Here is a 6,805-nt window from a genome sequence, read left to right on the forward strand (position 1 = left end):
TGGTAACTGGACCAGAGACTTTGCTGCTTCTTCCTAGCTTAAGGTGAGTGCTTTGAAGAGTTTAATAAGAAAACATATTCAGGAATTTATTTTTGAAGAGGGCAAAGCAGACTGCTAGAATAGCTACTTGGGGCCTGAGAAACTGCCCAAGAGATATTTTTTGATGTCCCATGCAAATGAGCTCCCCACACAGGAAGGAGCTACATTCCAGGGGTTCAGGATGACCTTGCTTCGCCTTGCACTAACCATTATGTGCATCAGGTGGATGTAGCACGCTTGTGAGGGGACAGGAGATGGCATTCTCTAGCCACCTACCCTAGTCACATATGTGGGCAGAGAGATGCACTTATGTATATACCAAGCAGTTTCTCCCACTGACCCTTAAGTCAGAGTTCTTAAGGATGTTTTGGCACTGGGTTTTTTTTTTTTTTAAGTAGAAATTAATTGATAAAGAAACCAGGTCCTAGAATTTTAACCAAGCCGTATTCATTTCTTATCTGGTTTATATATGTAAACTGCCTGAAAACGGAACAAGCCCTTGCCCAAGAAAGAAACTAGGCCCATAACTTAGGATAAGTTTATCTGCAGCCCAGACAGAGCACTCTCAGCCATACTAACCCCCCTTCTCCTTCGTGGCTTCCCAGAGGCCAGCTCTGAACAGTCTTAGAGAAAACATGCTTTGTGTTTTTGTCATTTAATCTGGGAATGCAGAAAGGGAGTTCTCTGCTCTCCATCGAGTTTGTCCCACAGAGCTCAGGGGCCATAGCGAGTGCCCTCCTTGTGACATGCCCCACAGGAACACGCCGCTATCACTATTTGGCAACCCCCCAACTCACCAAGGCCTGCATCATAGAAAACGTGATTCTCGGGACTCCTGGGACAACTCCAGTCCACCTGAGTATGCCCTGGCCTGCCTATGGTAAAGGCCTCAGCAGTGAGGTGCTCTACAGATGGGCAGCAGTAGCCCTCACTGACACAGCCTGGAGTTAGGGCTCCACGGAACCATCCCAGCTCTGATCGTAGCAAGTTAGGATCTGGTCATTCCCTTTTGTTCAAGTTGTAGTTCCCCCATCTATTAAAGTGGAAGGTAGCAATAGCCAAGGTCTGCAAGAAAGAAGGGTTTCAAAGTCCTTATGCACTGGGCCTCTGTCACAGACATGCCAACAAGCGGGCAGAAGTCAGAGCCCACCTCCACCATCTCTGCTGCATTATACACGAGGAGCTTGGGCCTGGTTTTATCCCCCAAAGCCAGAGATTTCAATATGATTAGACTTCTAAAACCACCAAACAGAAGGTTTTACAGAGGAGCATGTCATCATGGACTCAAGCAGCTGGCATCATTGAAATTGACAGAAGGAACAAAGGGGCTCGATGTGAGGAGAAGATCAGGGAGAGAAAGGAATCTAACTATCAGATCATGCTAAGATGCAAGAAATGGAGGCTCAAGGACCCAGGCTCAAGAAGCATGAGAGGCAGAAATTACTAATTAGCAAGTACCTACTGAATACCTACTTTGCAGTCAGCCAGGCATGGTAAACCCATTGCTGTCGAGTCAATTCCGACTCATAGTGACCCTATAGGACAGAGTGGAACTGCTCCATAGTGTTTCCAAGGAGCACCTGATGGATTCAAACTGCCGACCTTTTGGACAGCAGCTGTAGCACTTAACCACAACACCACCAGGCTCTCCACCAAAAGTGACAAGCTGTAATTTCTGTCATGTACGAGGTTAGCTTCAAGTTGGAAAAATAAGGTTGATCACAAATAAACTCACTAATGCACAGCACAAATATGGAACCTGGTAAGAGACTGGGGCACAGGCTTGCATTGCAATAGAACTTCAAGAAGTTGGAGATGGTGGAAGTAGGTGATGTATGAGTTAAATCTCATAGGAGAGAAATAAACATATGGAGACAATAGGACATTGCAACCAAAGGACGTTACTTGTCTGGAACCTCTCAGAGAGCCACCTAGTATACTGCTTCCTAGGATCCTCGTGCCTAGCACAGAGTGGTATTCAATAAATGTCCGTGGCAAATGAATGTATAACAGTAATAACAGAATGGCATGGCTGGTATGTTCGTGGCACAAACCAAGAGGTGGTCATGCTTAGAGTAGAGAGTTAATGGGGAAAATGAGGAAATCAGGCAACTAGAAAAATGAGAATGAGTAGGAAAACAGGAGTAACGAGAGCGAATGTGGAGTTAATTAGAGAGGGAGGAGGGAGGAAGTGAGAACCAGATGTAGTCCTAAGAAAAGGCTGAGGAGAAAGGATCTCTCTTTGTTCAGAGCAACACTGAGGGACCCAGAGGTAGAGCTCGGGAATGAAAGAAGCCCAGGCAATGGGGTGGGGAGGGCTCTATGCTTCTGCTTTGGGCCCACAGATGGATAGGCTGCGCACATGGAGGAGAATGGGCCTGGAGCCATAGCTGGGGGCCCTCAAGGGGTCTATTTCTGGCACACATTCGACCCTCAGACCTCTCATCCTGGACCCCTCCACACTTAGTTCTCAACCCTCACATAAAAGGTCCTTGTGTGGGAGAAGCAAGGAGATGTCAAATGTATCTTTATTCCACTGCAACCCCTCTGCCCATTCCCAGAGCCTTGGCATGAGCGCTGTTTCACCAGGTGCAGAAGAAGAAGCAAGAAGAGAGGGGCTGGGAGCCAGACAGGAGCCAGAGTTTGGAAGGAACATCACCCCGCTCTCACTGTCCCCACTACTCCTGCTCTGACTCCTCCCTTAGCTGCTCTCCCTATCCTCGCCTCTACTGCTCTGTCTCCTTCTTTCTTCACTGCCTCTGTCATGAGACCTTTTTTCCATTTCTCTCTCCTTCCCTTCCTTTCTGTTCCTCCTCTTGTTGAGTTTCGGAGTGGTATGGAGAGCCTAGAGACAGAACCAGATTTATTCTCAGAAGCAAACATCCGTGACAGTACCACAGCAACAAGTTTCCATGGTGCTTGGACATAGCCACATATGGTATAGAGGAGAGATGACTGGGCTCAGAGTCAGGAGACCTGTGTCCCATCCCTGCCTTACCTCACCAACAGGGTATCTGAAAGCAAGTTGTGTAACTTCCCTAAGCCTCATGGGGAATTTTGTAAATGTCCAACCATACTCAGCAGCCTGCACTCACAAATATGTATTAACTACTGTGAGCCAAGCACTGTAGTAGGTGCAGCATGAGCAAGGCAGAACTTACAGTGAGTGGACAATGGGCGGTATTCAGAATAATGGAGTGAGCTAAGGGGTTAGTTCAGTAACCAGTCCATGGTAGGTGTTCAATAGATACTGTGCACATGAGGTATACCAAAAGCCCAGTGAGGAGCACAGATTCTGGGCTCCATATTCCCCATGGGAGGCAGCTGCAGTGGCTCTGGTTAAAATTAGAAATGGAGCTGAACCTCTAACTTTGCTTGCAGCCAAGTGTCTCTTTCTAGGCTATTAGGAACTAGGGGACAATGTGAGCTAGTAGAGACTCACCTACACAGGAGACTGGATTGCCTCACGTGGGAAGGCCCAGCTCTGTGGAAGGGGCTGGTGTGTGTGCCCTGGCGGCACAGAGGTTATGAGCTCGGCTGCTAGCCAAAAGTTCAGCAGTTCAAATCCACCAGTCCTACCTGGAAACCCTATGGGGCACTTCTACTCTGTCCTATAGGGTCATAATGAGTCAGAATCAACTCGACAGCAATGGGTTTGGTTTGGTGTATGTGTCTGAGAAGGGTGTGTTCCTGGAGGTGGAGTGGGAGGGTATATAAGTGGTGGTGGTATGTCAATGGGAAAGGACAAGAGTTTATCCAGAGTCCCAATTTCTGAAGGGTTAGAAGCTAGGCTCCCTTCCCAGTACCTTTCTAGGAAACCAACTTGGAAAAGCAAATGCCTGTGAACTTGAAAGTGGCAAACTTGCCCAGCCAAGGGCACAGCTACCAGGGAAGCTTAGGGTGGGAGGGGACTGTGGGGGCCATGTCTCATTGAAAAGAGTGTCTCATGAGGACTCAGACAATGAGCTGATAGAAGGAGGAATGCTGAGAGGGGGGATGGAGGGGCAGGCTGCTGTGCCGGCTGCTCTCCTGGCAACGTCCCAAGGTTAATTGAGGGGCACCAGGCGGCCTCTGCGACACTCCGACAAGAGGGAGGCTGGTTTGAAAAGAGCATTTGCTGTGGGGAGAAAGGGCCTTTCTCTGCCCTAGGCCGCTCTTCTTTTGTGGAGGATCTTTGAGGCCTGAGCCCTGTAAAAAAGCATGGGGTGGGGGACCTCTTTGGATAGTTTATCATTCATCATTCAGGCGAAGGTCTACCCTTGGCAGACAAAAAGGGGGTCAGTGGTTTGTTCAACTGCCTTTGGGCCCCGAGATGATGGTGGCTGGAAAATCTCTGTACATGGCATGCCACAGGGCCTGACTTTACCTCACGAATTAGGGGTCTTTAGAAAAGGACATAAAAGGAGAGAAAGGGAGAAAGATGGCTACCAACCAAATATTAGGCAGTACCTTTGGAGGGAGGGGGACTCCAACGTTCAGTGTGGGAGAAAATGGTGACACTTTCCAAACTCAGGGCCCTGTCTCTAGGTCGAAGAATTTGGCATGATCAGAAATGCCAAGGCTTTCACCATATGGTATGTTAGTACAACTGAAACCCACATCTCTCCACAAACACACACAAGCAGCACGTTACACACAGAGCCATTTAACCCACCCATCAGAGGGACTCACACACACAGAATGCAAAATCTCACCTATACAGGTGCACACATCATGCAGACACCCCTGAGCACACAGTCACAATCAGACTCTCTTCAGACAGCCACACATGCGTCATCTACAACACCCTACCCACCTAAGCTGCTGGCAGAGGCATGTGTATGGAATATACTCACCCATCGCAAGGCTAACGCACATACCAGCCCATAGTTCACGCGCACGTGAGATGCGTGCTTTCCCACACCTGAACCCCTGGCCCATATGTCCCCAGAATGCATTTCTCTTCTTGCCTACGTTAGAGTTCCAAGGACACTTGTCGTGTGAACTCCACCTTTCTCACACTCGCCCTGAGCCCAGTGTCCCTTCGCTTCACCCTAATTCTTATCTCTAGGGTACCCAGCTGACCCCTACACCTGCTATTTACACTGGATAACAGCTACCAGCAGGTGGCGCCATCAGGAGACTCTTGTAATGAGGATTTGTACGAATGAGAGAGAACAAACCCACATTTCTGGGAGCAAAAGACATCACACTGATGTGTAACCCTCCTTACTGTGTCTTTATCCCAGCCCATTGAATGCATCTACTAAGAGCACCAGATCAAGGAAAGCCACACCCAATTGATAGGACATAAGATTCAGAGCTTGGAAAAGGCAGGCGCTGAAGGTGAGGGATAGAACAGAGGAGGTAGGGTTGTACAGGGGCCAGCTTCTGTGCCATCTGCAGATGTTTGGGCTTCTGTGTTCATGTTTTGTGTGCACATGTGTTGCTACGCACGTTTGAGTACTGAACTGTAATGCAGGTGGGTCGTATGTGTCAGTAGATAAGGAGTAGCTGTGAACAGGCTTAGGAATGCAGTGTTTGTTCTGCAGTGTGTGTGTGTGTGCGCACACATTGATGTGTGAAATGTAGCTCAGGGAGGGAGTAAAGATGAGACAGAGAAAACTAGAACTCCACACAACCATAGTGCCATCAGCATTGCACCAACCACAGTTGTTAGCCTCCTCCTACTCACTCTCCACACCACACACACTCCAGGGACACACACACACACTCACACCACCCACACAAACAGGTGCTCTGCCACCACACGCAGACCTGCCCACCCACACACTTTCTCACATACATGTGAGCCCTGTAGAGAATCAGCGATACATACAGATACAGCAAAGACACGGGCACACAACAGCTCTGAGTGCACCTGTCACATGCACACACACACACACACACACATACATTCAGTGCACCATCTGTAAACTGTCAGTGCCCCCATGCTGCCAGCAAGGGTTTAGAGAGGTGAATAGAGAGAGATGACTCTCTTATCCTGCACAGCATCCTAATTTCTGAGACTCTAGGGGTCAAGGAGAGAACTGTGACTTGAAACCAGACAGCCATCCCCCTTGTCTGAGGGTTGTGGGAATGCAGGGGAGAATAAAAGAGAACGATCCTTCTAAAATCTTTTTGCCCCACTTTGTGAGCAGTGGGTCCAGCTGAGACCCTCAGCACTGTGGACAATGTCACAACTAGAGCAAGTTCTCAGAGGCTCAGTACATAGGAAGTGCCTTATCTGCTCCAGAAGAGCAAATGGAGCTAACTACCAAAAACAAAATAAAAAACCAAACCCATTGCCATCAAGTCGATTCCAACTCATCACAAATCCAAACTCCTTTGGTATGTTACATAACTCGTTGAGTCTTACAAAGGGGATAAAAACACTGACCTCCCAGAGCTGCTGACAGTAGAGCACTCAGTTCTGTGCCTGGCACACAGCAGAGTAGACACTGAATATAGGTACTAACTGCTCTGGCTCCATCCCCATGAACTCCTACACCAGGAGGTGGATAATCTGTGCAAAGCATATTGATTTGCTTGGTAATAAGGCATTGCATGTTGCGGGACTATGAACTAGGAGATCTAGGTTCAAGTGCATCTTGCCAGTTCTTAGCTCTGAGACCCAGGCAGATCATTTACCCTCTTTGAGCCTCAGTTTTCCCTAATTGAAACCTGGAATAATACTATAATAATAGCTGACACTGATTGAGCTTCTCACATGCCAGGCCTTGTTCTAAGCACTTTCCAATGGTCTTTGAATTCCCATGACATTAAG

Source organism: Elephas maximus, chromosome 17 (assembly GCF_024166365.1).
Source record: "Elephas maximus indicus isolate mEleMax1 chromosome 17, mEleMax1 primary haplotype, whole genome shotgun sequence".
Taxonomy (NCBI): domain Eukaryota; kingdom Metazoa; phylum Chordata; class Mammalia; order Proboscidea; family Elephantidae; genus Elephas; species Elephas maximus.